Genomic DNA, 13,659 nt, shown 5'->3' with positions numbered 1-13,659 from the left:
GGAGGATCAGTGTTCTCTAAGAAAATAGCCTAGATAAATTGACCGCACTCCAGTGGAAGACCACATATCTAAGAATATCAGGACAGTCGAATTGGACTTGGGTTTTTGTTTTAAACTACACAAAGTTGGGTGGATAGCGAAGATAGGGCAGCAAATACAGTTAAAGCAGTGTATGAACTCAAAACTCTCAAAGAGGTGATGCAGTTTTAAAGGAAAAGGACAAATGTTGAGCGATCGCAGCTTCTGTCCTGTTTTCCCGTCTTCCAGCATGCACTGGAGTCTTGGAGCACTGTTTTACAATAACATTTTAATTTGTGAATGAAAGGTATTTCAGGGCCTGGGGACACAGGTCAGTGCTTAAAAGCACTGGCTGTTCTTCTAGAAGACCTGGGATCAATTCCCAGCACTCCCACGGCAGCTCCCGACCATCTGTAGTAACTCCAAGTCCAAGGAATATACCCTCTTCCTGGCCTCAGTGGGTACCAGGTACATACATTGTGCACTGGCATCCACGAAGACAAAATACTCACATGCAAGATAAAAATTTTCAATTAGAATATTCCTATTTTATAAACCAAACAACCAAGGCAATAGTTAGTGACTACCAACGTCTTCTTAAGTCATGAGAACTGCCCCATATCTTCTTGCCAGCCAAAGGAACCAAACTTGGACTGATATGGTCTTCGGGACTGCTGCCAATTTTCAGGAAACCCCTGAGGACAGATGAGCATGGTGAATTGCAGGTGTGTCTGATTGGCAAAATCACTCTAGAGGCCCAAGGGGGCCTCCCCCACACCACCGCCAAATAGAAAGAAATGGGAAGTATGTATCTTAGGACATTTAACTAGGGCTGGCTTACAGTTTCAGAGGTTCAGTCCATTGTCATCACAGTGGGAAGCATTGCAGTGTCCGGGCAGATGTGGGGCAGGATGAGCTGAGAGGTCTACATCTTGACTGAAGGCAAACAGGAGAAGACTGTCTCATGGGCAGCTAGGAGGAGGGTCTCAAAGCCCCCACAGTGACACACTTCCTCCAACAAGGCCACACCTTCCTGGGCTAGTCCCTGGGCCAAGCATACTCAAATCACAACAGTATGATCATATTAAAATTCCAGCATGTCTTCCTTGGTGGGCACAGCAGGACCATCACGTGCAGGCATTCAGTTTGGTGAGGAAAGTGCACAGCAGCAATTACTTTAAAAGTGATGAGAGAAGATGGGTATACCTGGGAGTTAGAGGAAGGCAGATGTCTGAGTTCAAGAGCAGCCTGGTCTATAGAGGGAGTTCCAGAAACACAGAGAAAACCTGTCTCAGAGAAAGGAAGAGGGTGGAGGGGGAGAGGGAGAGGGAAAGAGAGAGAAACAAAAACCTGGAGTTCACCACAGAGATGAAAAGTGTGAGAAGGCATCTGTACTCGTTTACTCACTACATTGCTGAGGCTGGCTTCAAACTTGTTATGCAACTAAGGATGGCCCTGATTCCTCTTCCTCAGTCTGCAGTTTGGAGATTACATACACACCCTATACTATCCTGAAAGACAAAGGTCTATTTTTTTTGTTTTGTTGTTGTTGTTGTTTGAGTGATAGTTGTAAAAGTATTACTTTAAAAAAATGTATGTAGCTGGGCAGTGGTGGCACATGCTGTTAATCCCAGAACTCAGGAGGCAGAGGCAGGAAGATTCTGTGAGTTAGAGACAAGCTTGGTGTATAGAGTGAGTTTCAGGACAGTCAGGGCTACACAAAGAACCCCTGTCTCCAAACATAAAACAAACAAACAAATATAAAAATAGAATAGTAAGAAATTATTGTCATAATTTTTTTCTTTTTTTTTTCGGAGCTGGGGACCGAACCCAGGGCCTTGCGCTTGCTAGGTTGTCATAATTTTTATGTGCATGTGTGTACATGTGAGGGGGTGTGCACAAATGTGCAAGTGCAAGTGATTGTATGTGCAGTGCACAGTGTTTGGAAGCAACAGATCAATGTGGGGCCTTAGCTTCCATCACTCACGACCTTATCCTTAGGGACACGGTCTCACCGAATCTGGGTCTCCTGGAGAGAACGGCTGACCAGCATGCCCAGTCTTCCTCATGTCTCCACCAGGCAGTGCTGGATAGATTAGTGATGGGTACTGAATCTCAGCTCCCCCCTCATGCTCACACTGATTACCACTGCTCTTGTGGGCTTTCATATAGCTTTGTTATACATCCTATGGAATACAATTTAACTTAGAGTACACTAAATAAATAAATAGCAAATATAATGTTTGGGTGTCATTTGGATCCTGATTTGAACAAACCAGAAAAACAAAACAAAAATGAAACAAACAAAACAAAACAGACAGACAAACAAAAGTCAGGCTCGCAAGGTAAATACTTTTATGTACTGGACAGTCTCTCTGGCCTTGCTCTTTTCGTATTTAAAAGTTATTGTCAGTTTCTAGACATAACTGTGGTACTGTGTGGTTTAGAAAATACCTGCATTTAAAGACATGTTTAGATACTATGTGGAATTTACTTTAACATAACATTCCAGGAATAGAGCAATCAGGTACAGGCATAAGTGAAAAAACAAACTGGCCGTGTGTGGACAGACAATCTGACTGGAGACAGGGCCATTCCTTAAACTATTCCCTCTACCTCAGTGAGTACATGAAGTTCCCCACAAGACAAAAATGTCTTTTACCTATATGATTTGGATGAGAAGTTCATGGCAAAAGAAAGATGCACCCCACAAGTCTCGTATATGGGTGGTCAGGCAACCTCCTCTCTCCTCAATGAACTGTTGAGGAAGACAATCAGGGAAGTAGATCCTTCAGCACAGGTGTCATTGTCTAAATCCCTGAGGGTTTGCCACCATATTGCTTCCCTGGATCGGCCTGGAATAAAAACAAAACACATTCTACCTTCCCTTGCCAGGCACTGTGATTGGGCAGGGCAAGACCGGAAGCTGGGGTGCCACCACCTTGTAGGACAGAAACAGACATTCTGCAGCGTGAAGCCCAAGCCGAGAGCCTGTCTCTGATATAATAACATGTTGTTTTCAAGGCCTCGCTGCTCCCATTCCTGGCTGGCATCAGCACTGTGTGCCTTCTGGGGTGTCAAATTGAGAAGAAAAATGTTTTTACTACCACCCTGCTGATTTTTCAAAATAACACATCCAGTGAGCCAGCTGTGGTGGGACAGAAAGCGCAACAGCACTTCTGAAGTCAGTGTTGTGGAACCAGTGTTGGTAACCAATTCTCTAACTTTTCTCTCGCTCCCCCCCCCCCACTCTAAGATAAGCACCACTCGGATGGCTTGTGGGGTGGCGTCTGTTATCAACAGGGCATTTTGGAAGAGAAATGTTTCCATCAAGAGGTGGAAAAGCTTCATTTATCCCATAATTTTAAATATGGTTTTGAAAAAAAATGACTTGTATTTTACAACACAGAGCTGTAAGTTCATGGAGTCACTGTGCAATCAATCTTTCTGAAACCTGAAATGGGGAGAAATAAAGGTTTGTGCTTTTGCGTTTGGTTTGTGTGTTGAGAATGCAGATCTAAGGAGAGACAGCATAGCTGTCCGTCAGCTAGCCTGGGCTGGAAAAGAGTGAGTATATTCCAAAGAACATGTCCTTCTGAAGTCGCTCTGTGCAATGTGTGATGGGTGGCGATTGATCTCCCATAAAACAGAAGAACGGTAACAGAGTGTGAAAAATGATGTCAGGGCCCCAGCCTTCACATTCGGTCCTAATCCAGAGAATCCCTCACAGGCTTGTCCAGGGGGTTGATTCCTGAGTGAGTCTAGATCCTTTCAAATTGATAAACAGTCTTAGTCACCATCAGTGGCTTAACTCAAGGCTCTGAGTGATATAAAGTAGGACTTGTGACAAAGACCTCCTCTGCTATGACCCACAGGTGTCAAATTTGGAGAGTCAGGGTACAGGTCACAAACTAGAGTGTGGCACCCTAACCTTGCTCACAGGGAGGTTTGTCTGGCTTCTGTGGTTTTGTTTTTAAATAACCGAGTTAACTGGAAATATATTTTAAATGAGAATACTCTATAAAACAATTGTCATTTTTTAAATTTATTTAATACTTAATAATAATTCTTTGGTTTCCAGGCAAACATCTCCCTCTCCCCTCCCCTTCCTTATGGGTGTTCCCCTCCCAACCCTCCCCCCATTGCCACCCTCCCCCCATAGTCTAGTTCACTGGGGGTTCAGTCTTAGCAGGACCCAGGGCTTCCCCTTCCACTGGTGCTTTTACTAGGATATTCATTGCTACCTATGAGGTCAGAGTCCAGGGTCAGTCCATGTATAGTCTTTAGGTAGTGGCTTAGTCCCTGGAAGCTCTGGTTGCTTGGCATTGTTGTACATATGGGGACTTGAGCCCCTTCAAGCTCTTCCAGTTCTTTCTCTGATTCCTTCAACGGGGGTCCTATTCTCAGTTCAGTGGTTTGCTGCTGGCATTCGCCTCTGTATTTGCTGTATTCTGGCTGTGTCTCTCAGGAGAGATCTACATCCGGCTCCTGTCGGTCTGCACTTCTTTGCTTCATCCATCTTGTCTAATTGGGTGGCTGTATATGTATGGGCCACATGTAGGGCAGGCTCTGAATGGGTGTTCCTTCAGTCTCTGTTTTAATCTTTGCCTCTCCCTTCCCTGCCAAGGGTATTCTTGTTCCCCTTTTAGAGAAGGAGTGAAGCATTCACATTTTGATCATCCGTCTTGAGTTTCATTTGTTTTAGGCATCTAGGGTAATTCAAGCATTTGGGCTAAAAGCCACTTATCAGTGAGTGCATACCATGTATGTCTTTCTGTGATTGGGTTAGCTCACTCAGGATGATATTTTCCAGTTCCAACCATTTGCCTACGAATTTCATAAAGCCGTTGTTTTTGATAGCTGAGTAATATTCCATTGTGTAGATGTACCACATTTTCTGTATCCATTCCTCTGTTGAAGGGCATCTGGGTTCTTTCCAGCTTCTGGCTATTATAAATAAGGCTGCGATGAACATAGTGGTGCACGTGTCTTTTTTACATGTTGGGGCATCTTTTGGGTATATGCCCAAGAGAGGTATAGCTGGATCCTCAGGCAGTTCAATGTCCAATTTTCTGAGGAACCTCCAGACTGATTTCCAGAATGGTTGTACCAGTTTGCAATCCCACCAACAATGGAGGAGTGTTCCTCTTCCTCCACATCCTCGCCAGCATCTGCTGTCACCTGAGTTTTTGATCTTAGCCATTCTCACTGGTGTGAGGTGAAATCTCAGGGTTGTTTTGATTTGCATTTCCCTTATGACTAAAGATGTTGAACATTTCTTTAGGTGTTTCTCAGCCATTCGGCATTCCTCAGCTGTGAATTCTTTGTTTAGCTCTGAACCCCATTTTTTAATAGGGTTATTTGTCTCCCTGCGGTCTAACTTCTTGAGTTCTTTGTATATTTTGGATATAAGGCCTCTATCTGTTGTAGGATTGGTAAAGATCTTTTCCCAATCTGTTGGTTGCCAATTTGTCCTAACCACAGTGTCCTTTGCCTTACAGAAGCTTTGCAGTTTTATGAGATCCCATTTGTCGATTCTTGATCTTAGAGCATAAGCCATTGGTGTTTTGTTCAGGAAATTTTTTCCAGTACCCATGTGTTCCAGATGCTTCCCTAGTTTTTCTTCTATTAGTTTGAGAGTATCAGGTTTGATGTGGAGGTCCTTGATCCACTTGGACTTAAGCTTTGTACAGGGTGATAAGCATGGATCAATCTGCATTCTTCTACATTTTGACCTCCAGTTGAACCAGCACCATTTGCTGAAAATGCTATCTTTTTTCCATTGAATGGTTTCGGCACCTTTGTCAAAATTCAGGTGCCCATAGGTGTGTTGGTTCATTTCTGGGTCTTCAATTCTATTCCATTGGTCTATCTGTCTGTCTCTGTACCAATACCATGCAGTTTTTATCACTATTGCTCTGTAATACTGCTTGAGTTCAGGGATAGTGATTCCCCCTGAAGTCCTTTTATTGTTGAGGATAGTTTTAACTATCCTGGGTTTTTTGTTATTCCAGATGAATTTGCAAATTGTTCTGTCTAACTCTTTGAAGAATTGGATTGGTATTTTGATGGGGATTGCATTGAATCTGTAGATCGCTTTTGGTAAAATGGCCATTTTTACTATATTAATCCTGCCAATCCATGAGCATGGGAGATCTTTCCATCTTCTGAGGTCTTCTTCAATTTCTTTCTTCAGTGTCTTGAAGTTCTTATTGTACAGATCTTTTACTTGCTTGGTTAAAGTCACACCGAGGTACTTTATATTATTTGGGTCTATTATGAAGGGTGTCGTTTCCCTAATTTCTTTCTCGGCTTGTTTCTCTTTTGTGTAGAGGAAGGCTACTGATTTATTTGAGTTAATTTTATACCCAGCCACTTTGCTGAAGTTGTTTATCAGCTTTAGTAGTTCTCTGGTGGAACTTTTGGGATCACTTAAATAAACTATCATATCATCTGCAAATAGTGATATTTTGACTTCTTCTTTTCCGATCTGTATCCCCTTGACCTCCTTTTGTTGTCTGATTGCTCTGGCTAGAACTTCAAGAACTATATTGAATAAGTAGGGAGAGAGTGGGCAGCCTTGTCTAGTCCCTGATTTTAGTGGGATTGCTTCAAGTTTCTCTCCATTTAGTTTAATGTTAGCAACTGGTTTGCTGTATATGGCTTTTACTATGTTTAGGTATGGGCCTTGAATTCCTATTCTTTCCAGGACTTTTATCATGAAGGGGTGTTGAATTTTGTCAAATGCTTTCTCAGCATCTAATGAAATGATCATGTGGTTTTGTTCTTTCAGTTTGTTTATATAATGGATCACGTTGATGGTTTTCCATATATTAAACCATCCCTGCATGCCTGGGATGAAGCCTACTTGATCATGGTGGATGATTGTTTTGATGTGCTCTTGGATTCGGTTTGCCAGAATTTTATTGAGTATTTTTGCGTCGATATTCATAAGGGAAATTGGTCTGAAGTTCTCTTTCTTTGTTGGGTCTTTGTGTGGTTTAGGTATAAGAGTAATTGTGACTTCATAGAAGGAATTCGGGAGTGATCCATCTGTTTCAATTTTGTGGAATAGTTTGGATAATATTGGTATGAGGTCTTCTATGAAGGTTTGATAGAATTCTGCTCTAAACCTGTCTGGACCTGGGCTCTTTTTGGTTGGGAGACCTTTAATGACTGCTTCTATTTCCTTAGGAGTTATGGGGTTGTTTAACTGGTTTATCTGTTCCTGATTTAACTTTGGTACCTGGTATTTGTCTAGGAAATTGTCCATTTCCTGTAGATTTTCAAGTTTTGTTGAATATAGGCTTTTATAGTAAGATCTGATGATTTTTTGAATTTCCTCTGAATCTGTAGTTATGTCTCCCTTTTCATTTCTGATTTTGTTAATTTGGACACACTCTCTGGGTCCTCTCGTTAGTCTGGCTAAGGGTTTATCTATCTTGTTGATTTTCTCAAAGAACCAACTTTTGGTTCTGTTGATTCTTTCTATGGTTCTTTTTGTTTCTACATGGTTGATTTCCGCTCTGAGTTTGATTATTTCCTGCCTTCTACTCCTCCTGGGTGTATTTGCTTCTTTTTGCTCTAGAGCTTTTAGGTGTGCTGTCAAGCTGCTGACAATTGTCATCTTTTACTTCTCTTGAAAATGCTCTGGGGAGGGAAACACCCATATAGAAGGGGAGAGGCAGGGGTTGGGGGATGTTGGCCTGGAAACCGGGAAAGGAAACAACAATTGATATGTAAATAAGAAATACCCAAGTTAATAAAAATGGAGGGAAAAAAGAAAAAAAAGAAAATGCTCATAATCTCATGTGGCAAACAACTGAATGTACTGTTTTGGGTGGTTTCTGACATTTTATGTAATTGTGTGTGTATGTGTCTGTGTGTGTGTGTCCATGCTATGGGACCCTAGTGGAGATTCAAGGACAATGTGCAGAAGTCAGTTCTCTCCTTTTTCTGTGAGTGTCCTAGGGATACACGCAGGCTCTCAGGCCTGACACTGGGGCTCCTTTAGCTGCTAAACCATTTCACTAGAGCTAGGATTATTAAAAACTAAATCATATTCGTCTACAATATTATACTTCTGTATATAGGTGGTGTGTGCGTGTATGTGTATGTATGTGAGTGTGTATGTATACGTGTGTGTGAGTGTGTGTACATGTGTGTGCATGTGTGTGTATGTGTATGTATGCATGTGTATGCGTGTGTGTGTAAATGTGTGTATGTGTGTTTATGTGTGTATGTGTGTATGAATGTGTATGTGAGTGTGTGAGTGTATGTGTGTGTATGCATGTGTGGGCGTGTGTGTACATGTATGTGAGTGTGCATGAGTGTGTGTGTGTGTGTGTGTGTGTGTGTGTGTGTGTGTGTGTTGGGAAATTAATGGAAGCACAAAAAGTAAAAGTTTCAGTTAAAATAGAAATGATCTTTGTCTCTGAGCTCCTCTCTTCCTGAAGTGTTGAGTGTTTCCGATTGCTTTATTTAATTAGTGTGGCACCCCATGGCTCTTTATATTTCATGGAGGGTTGTTTTCCTAACTCTGGAATTATCTTCTCTCTCCTCCACTAATGTCATTGCCTCTGCGGTCACCCACTAGCCTCCTTTACTTCATAATCTAGAAAATGTCCACCTACATACTGCACCTTAATTGTGTCATCTGCCAAAAGGCAAGATGATTGGAGAAGAGAATCTTAAAAACACTTCCTACACATTCACACATTGCGGATAGGGGGCGGCGCTTCCATAGCAGGCACTCTGGAGTCCCGCTGTGTCTGCACAGAACTTTAGAATGATTCATGCAGAAAATAACTTGTGAAAATATGAACTCTGGAAGATTCTATGCGGTGTGAGTGTCAGAGTTCTGACTCAGAACATCTCTGACACGGTCAAGGGCTTTCGTCTCTTCCCCACCACAGTCACGAACATAAGCACTTCCATTAATTAATTAATTCATTAATTCATTCATTCATTCATTCATTCATAAAATGGTCCTCAAGGATTCACTTGAGCATGTGGCCCCTAGATGCTATAAGTACTGTGTACAAGTGGATGCCATGGCTTGGGTCCCTTGCACATAGGCACTGCTTTGTACTTAATAATAATCAGATGTTTCCTAGACTCAGAAGCAGTTGATGGTGTCTCCAATGACAGTAACCCAGACCAGGTAGCTCATATTTGCTACCACAAATGATCACAGTTGTTTTGTTTCCTGCACGCTGGGGTAGAGCCATTGGGCAGCTCACAGGGGTTTTCCAGAAAACACCACGGAGAATAACACTTGTAGTATGCATTTTCCTCCTACAAGATGGCATCTTTGGATGACAAATTAGCTATTGCTAGAAATTTAAGCTGAAAACTGAAAATTACTTAAACATTATTTCCTAACTACCACTTCCGAATAACTAAAAAGCGTGACAAAACGCCAGAGATTAAATGTCTATCTCCTTATTGTTGCAACCTGAAGTGAGCTCCAACAACGTGACATGCTGAGAAAAGCGCCTCTCAGGACTGTCTGAAAACATGTTCATACCACAGGAGCCCCTTTCTCTCAGCTGCTGTAAAGAAAATGCCAACTATCCAGAGACTCCCATCCATGCCTCTCAACCCTCTGACAAGCTCTCCAGGTATCCAGGGCCCGGGAAGACAGTGTTACGTTTCAGACCAGCTGCTGCCCACGGCATGCTCCATCTATCTCAACGGCCATGGTTGAGTCTGGACTGCCTACTACTACACAGACAGACGGAGATATCTCACTGAGTAACCTTCTACGGCTACCCAGGCATCCAGATTCCAGGAAAATGGAAGGTGCTATCCTCACTCCCTCTAGGAAGTTTGCAAGCCCAGTCTACTGGACTCTAAACCATACTGATGTAGTAGGAACACCTTAACCTAATGTGCTTCTTCTCTGCAGTACCCTGGTATCCTCTAAGCCACACACTAACAAGATCCCTTTCCTTCCTTTCCCAGAATACCTCTTGCCTTCTCCTACCAATCTGGGAATTAGTGGCATCTAATGATAGTGCCAAGGGCCACCAACCCCCACCTTCCTCTGAGATCTGTATAGGAAAGAGCCCACATTCTGCCTCATGGGCCTGAACTCTCCTCATGTTGCCTTCCTGTGTTGTTAATAATTCTGACAAATCTCTTGCCCCAAGTCACACTCCTCAATGTTCCCTGTTTAAACCTCTAGCCTAAGAATCTTAAAGAATATAAATACAGAAATAAGGCAGCAGATACCCTTTAACCTGGAATCTGCTTTGGCTGGCAAGGACTCAAGTGAATCCATCCCACCCCAAATTCAGTATTTAAGACTGATGTGACCTTGGCCAGTCCCCATAACTGAATCCAAAATCTTTATCTATAGCTATAAGAAATTATCCCCTATCAAGGCAATAAAATTACCTGTCCCATAATAGTCTGCTTGCTTAGTTCATCCTCCATTGACTCCAAAAGCAAAGGATGTCCCCTTGGGACAGTGTAGCTACAGCCACTGCCCCAGCTTCTGCTTGAGGAAAAAAGTGTACACTAGTCTCAGATCGTATTGGAGGCTCTTACCAGTGTTGGCAAGATACAACAAAGGGAGCGGGCTTGCCTTTCTGAGGAGAGCCAGCAGACAGTATCTTGAAGGCATTTCTGAGCAGTGAGGTGTGCTGGCCCCCCCGGGGTCATTTAAAATGCCACTTCTACATAGTAGCCCCAAGTGAAACCCATCTTCCTCAGTGTGATTGGGGTTCATGTTTTCCCACATGAGAGCTACCCTGACTTGTATCACTGCTCACACCCGACCTGCTGTCCTGATTCTCTTGGGCTCTCTATTTTTCTCTAGCCTAGCTCTAAAACCTGATATAAAACACTGTTTTCAATCCCATTGCACCTGGATACATCACCTGTCTTTTTCAGCTGGAATATAGCCTTCTGTGGGACAAAAATCTTAGTCTATTTTGAACCTAATGTAATGGACAATCAGTTGAGTGAGTAGATAAACTGGTTGACTCCTGATCTCTGTGCACATCCAAGGATGTGCTACCATTAGTAGGTCAGAGAAAGCTGGGGAACTAGTCTGACTGAATAGGAAAAAATGGTAGGAGGAAGATTTCAATGCTTCAGGGTTTTTTTGAACCATATTTGATGCATATTTGCATCATGGACGTCACTCTTTCTGACATCACCCACCGGTAATCCTGAATGTGCCTGACTTCTCCTTCTCCCCTAAAGAACTTTCTCTCCCTTCTCTCTCCCCGGTTCCTCAGCATTCCTCTGTCACATCTCAGAATAGTAAGCACTCTTCCTGCTGCATATGCATCAAGACATATCTCTTTTTTTGTGCAAATGAATGTTTTAAGAAAAGTGTGAAAATGAACTTCAGTTTCAAAACAGAGACGTTCTAATCAAATATGCCATTATAACAAAACGTCTTCCATAAGGACTCACCGAACAAGATCAGCAGCAGAGAACTGGATTGATTGACAGAAGAAGCCAAGCCTGAAGTCCCTAGAGGTCCCAGAAACTGATGTAAACCACGACAACGGCTTTGATGGGCATGGAGTCTCAGTGCCAAGGCCCAGTGATGAAGCAGGTGAGATGAGCTCTTGGTTTGGCCCTAGGTTTCTGGGGCTGCTCACCGAGTGTTTGTCTAAGGTCAGGAAATCTGTCCTTCTGGGCTGCAGCTCAGATCAAAAAGCCACTGGTGCTATGGCATCTGAGGTAACTGCCTCAGAGGGATGAAGGGACACAAACAAGCAGAGCTACAACACGGTGTGAAGAAAACAGAAGGAGATGTGAGCAGGGAGGCGTTCAGTGTTATACATTCATTTCCACAGTCGGCAGCAGAAGCAGCTTGACTTCCAGGCAAAGCCAAGAGCCCTGCCTTCCAGTCTCCGGCATGTTGAAACGTCACTGGAAATTTAAAATATCTGCGTTCTGTTATCCTTCCAGCCTCCCCTCCCCCGCTTCCTATATCTTTCATCTAGTTTATGCAAGTGAATTATTGTTCTACCCTAGATCTTTCAGCTAGGAAAGCATAAATACTGTCCCTCTTCATTTCTCGGCTGTGACAAAGCACCTGAAACAGTGACGGCACCAGCCTTTACAGGACTTTGCTCCTAGGAAGTTCATGGTCAGCCATTAAGACTCTGTGATGAGCAATGCAAAAATGCAACCTGAGGCCTTGTGACGAACACACGAATTCCGAACCCTTAACCCCTTATTCAGAAAATGAATTTCTTCTTAGCATATGAAGATCTGACCAGCCTAGATCCAGTGCATGACTTTAATACACATCTATGAATTTTAATTACACAAATAAGTAAAATATAGATGGGCCACTTTAAATACAAGATGTAGACATATTTCTCATAAGATTATTTCTCTGTATAAAAACGTTAGTAAATTCCAGCGCCAAAATTTATCAGAATCACACTTCTCAATGATCTGAAAATATCTTATTAAAATAAAGCCAAAAAAAAAAACCCCCTTTCATTGATTTCTTAGCTTATATTCAATCCACTGACATAAAATACCCCACTGGTGTAAATGAAAACAACATGATTTAAATTTTGTGTGGTATTTCTTAGTGTTGGCTATGGCTTCTATTCCAAAGACAGAGTTACACAGTGTGTTCTCCAAACCAGACTGTCCCACACCATTCAAATCTTTCCTCCTCCTCTACACACACACACACACACACACACACACACACACACACACACACACACACAGGATTTGTCGGTTGCTGGAAGGGGAGTAGGTCCCTGACCTCCAGCTTTCATAGTCCCTATCCCTGGGGAACACCCCAGTCCAGAGCCACTGAGTAGCACCCTCACAGGGGCACTTCTCACTGGAAACAGCAACCTCCTTATGAAACTCAAAAAGGCACAGCATCTCTCTTACACTGCCCTTCAATCTGTTTGCTGGGTCCTCCCAGAGGACCCAGCAGTCACAGCTCAGTGGCCAAGGGCTGGAGGAAGGGCCCAGGCAGAACCTGGAGCTCTAGTGGTTGCCATGGCAGCAGCAGGACTACGTAAAGCTTCCAGAAGCAGATCTGTCTCAAGAGTTTATAACACAGCCATATGCTGTCTGTGTTTAACCTGTGCTGAGGAGGGAGACAGTTCACCGTTTTCCCACTCCCTCTGTCAGCTTGTGCTGAGATTATTTGCTGACACTCTGGAGACACGGGTCAGATGAGGCCTCTGACCCAGGCCCTTCAGGAGATTGTGCAAGAATGAAGGCTTGCTTGGCGCTTGTTTGCTTGGATGGGGTGTGACAAAGCAGACGCTACTGTGTTTAACCATTGGCGAAATGTCTGGTCCTGTGGCAACTGAACACCCTTTACTAACTGCAGAGTGGTTGATCTAAGACAAAAATCGATTCTGCTATAATCATGGGATTACTTAGAAATACTTAGGCCTATCATACAGGCAGTGCAGGGGTGTGCCTTAAATGCATGCTTCCACCTGAACATTTCCCTCCCTCTCCCTCCCTCCCTCCCTCCCTCCCCCTCCCTCCCTCCCCCTCCCTCCCTCCCTCCCTCCCTCTCCCTCTTCTTCATCCCTCCCTCCCTCCCCCTCCCTCCCTCCCTCTCCCTCTTCTTCATCCCTCCCTCCCTTCCCCGTTTCATTCCTTCCCTTTGGGTCTCTCTACCAT

General features: G+C 43.4%; 1 long non-coding RNA gene across 1 annotated transcript in view; it reads right to left on the bottom strand.

The window, feature by feature from the left end:
- Window positions 1–288: 288 nt before the first annotated feature.
- The window catches only part of LOC102549102 (uncharacterized), a 30,506-nt gene continuing 17,135 nt past the window's right edge, over window positions 289–13,659 (bottom strand). Inside the window, exons 4-6 of the long non-coding RNA XR_015622432.1 lie at window positions 2,681–2,873; window positions 860–1,224; window positions 289–713 (exon numbers count right to left, since the gene is read on the bottom strand). This is a non-coding gene — a long non-coding RNA (uncharacterized LOC102549102). The remainder of the gene's footprint in view (window positions 714–859; window positions 1,225–2,680; window positions 2,874–13,659) is intronic.

The sequence above is a fragment of the Rattus norvegicus genome, chromosome 6 (assembly GCF_021556685.1).
Source record: "Rattus norvegicus strain SHRSP/BbbUtx chromosome 6, alternate assembly SHRSP_T2T, whole genome shotgun sequence".
Classification (NCBI taxonomy): Eukaryota; Metazoa; Chordata; class Mammalia; order Rodentia; family Muridae; genus Rattus; species Rattus norvegicus.
The sequence above is the reverse complement of the archived record's forward strand: the minus strand, read 5'-3'. Positions and strand labels throughout refer to the sequence as shown.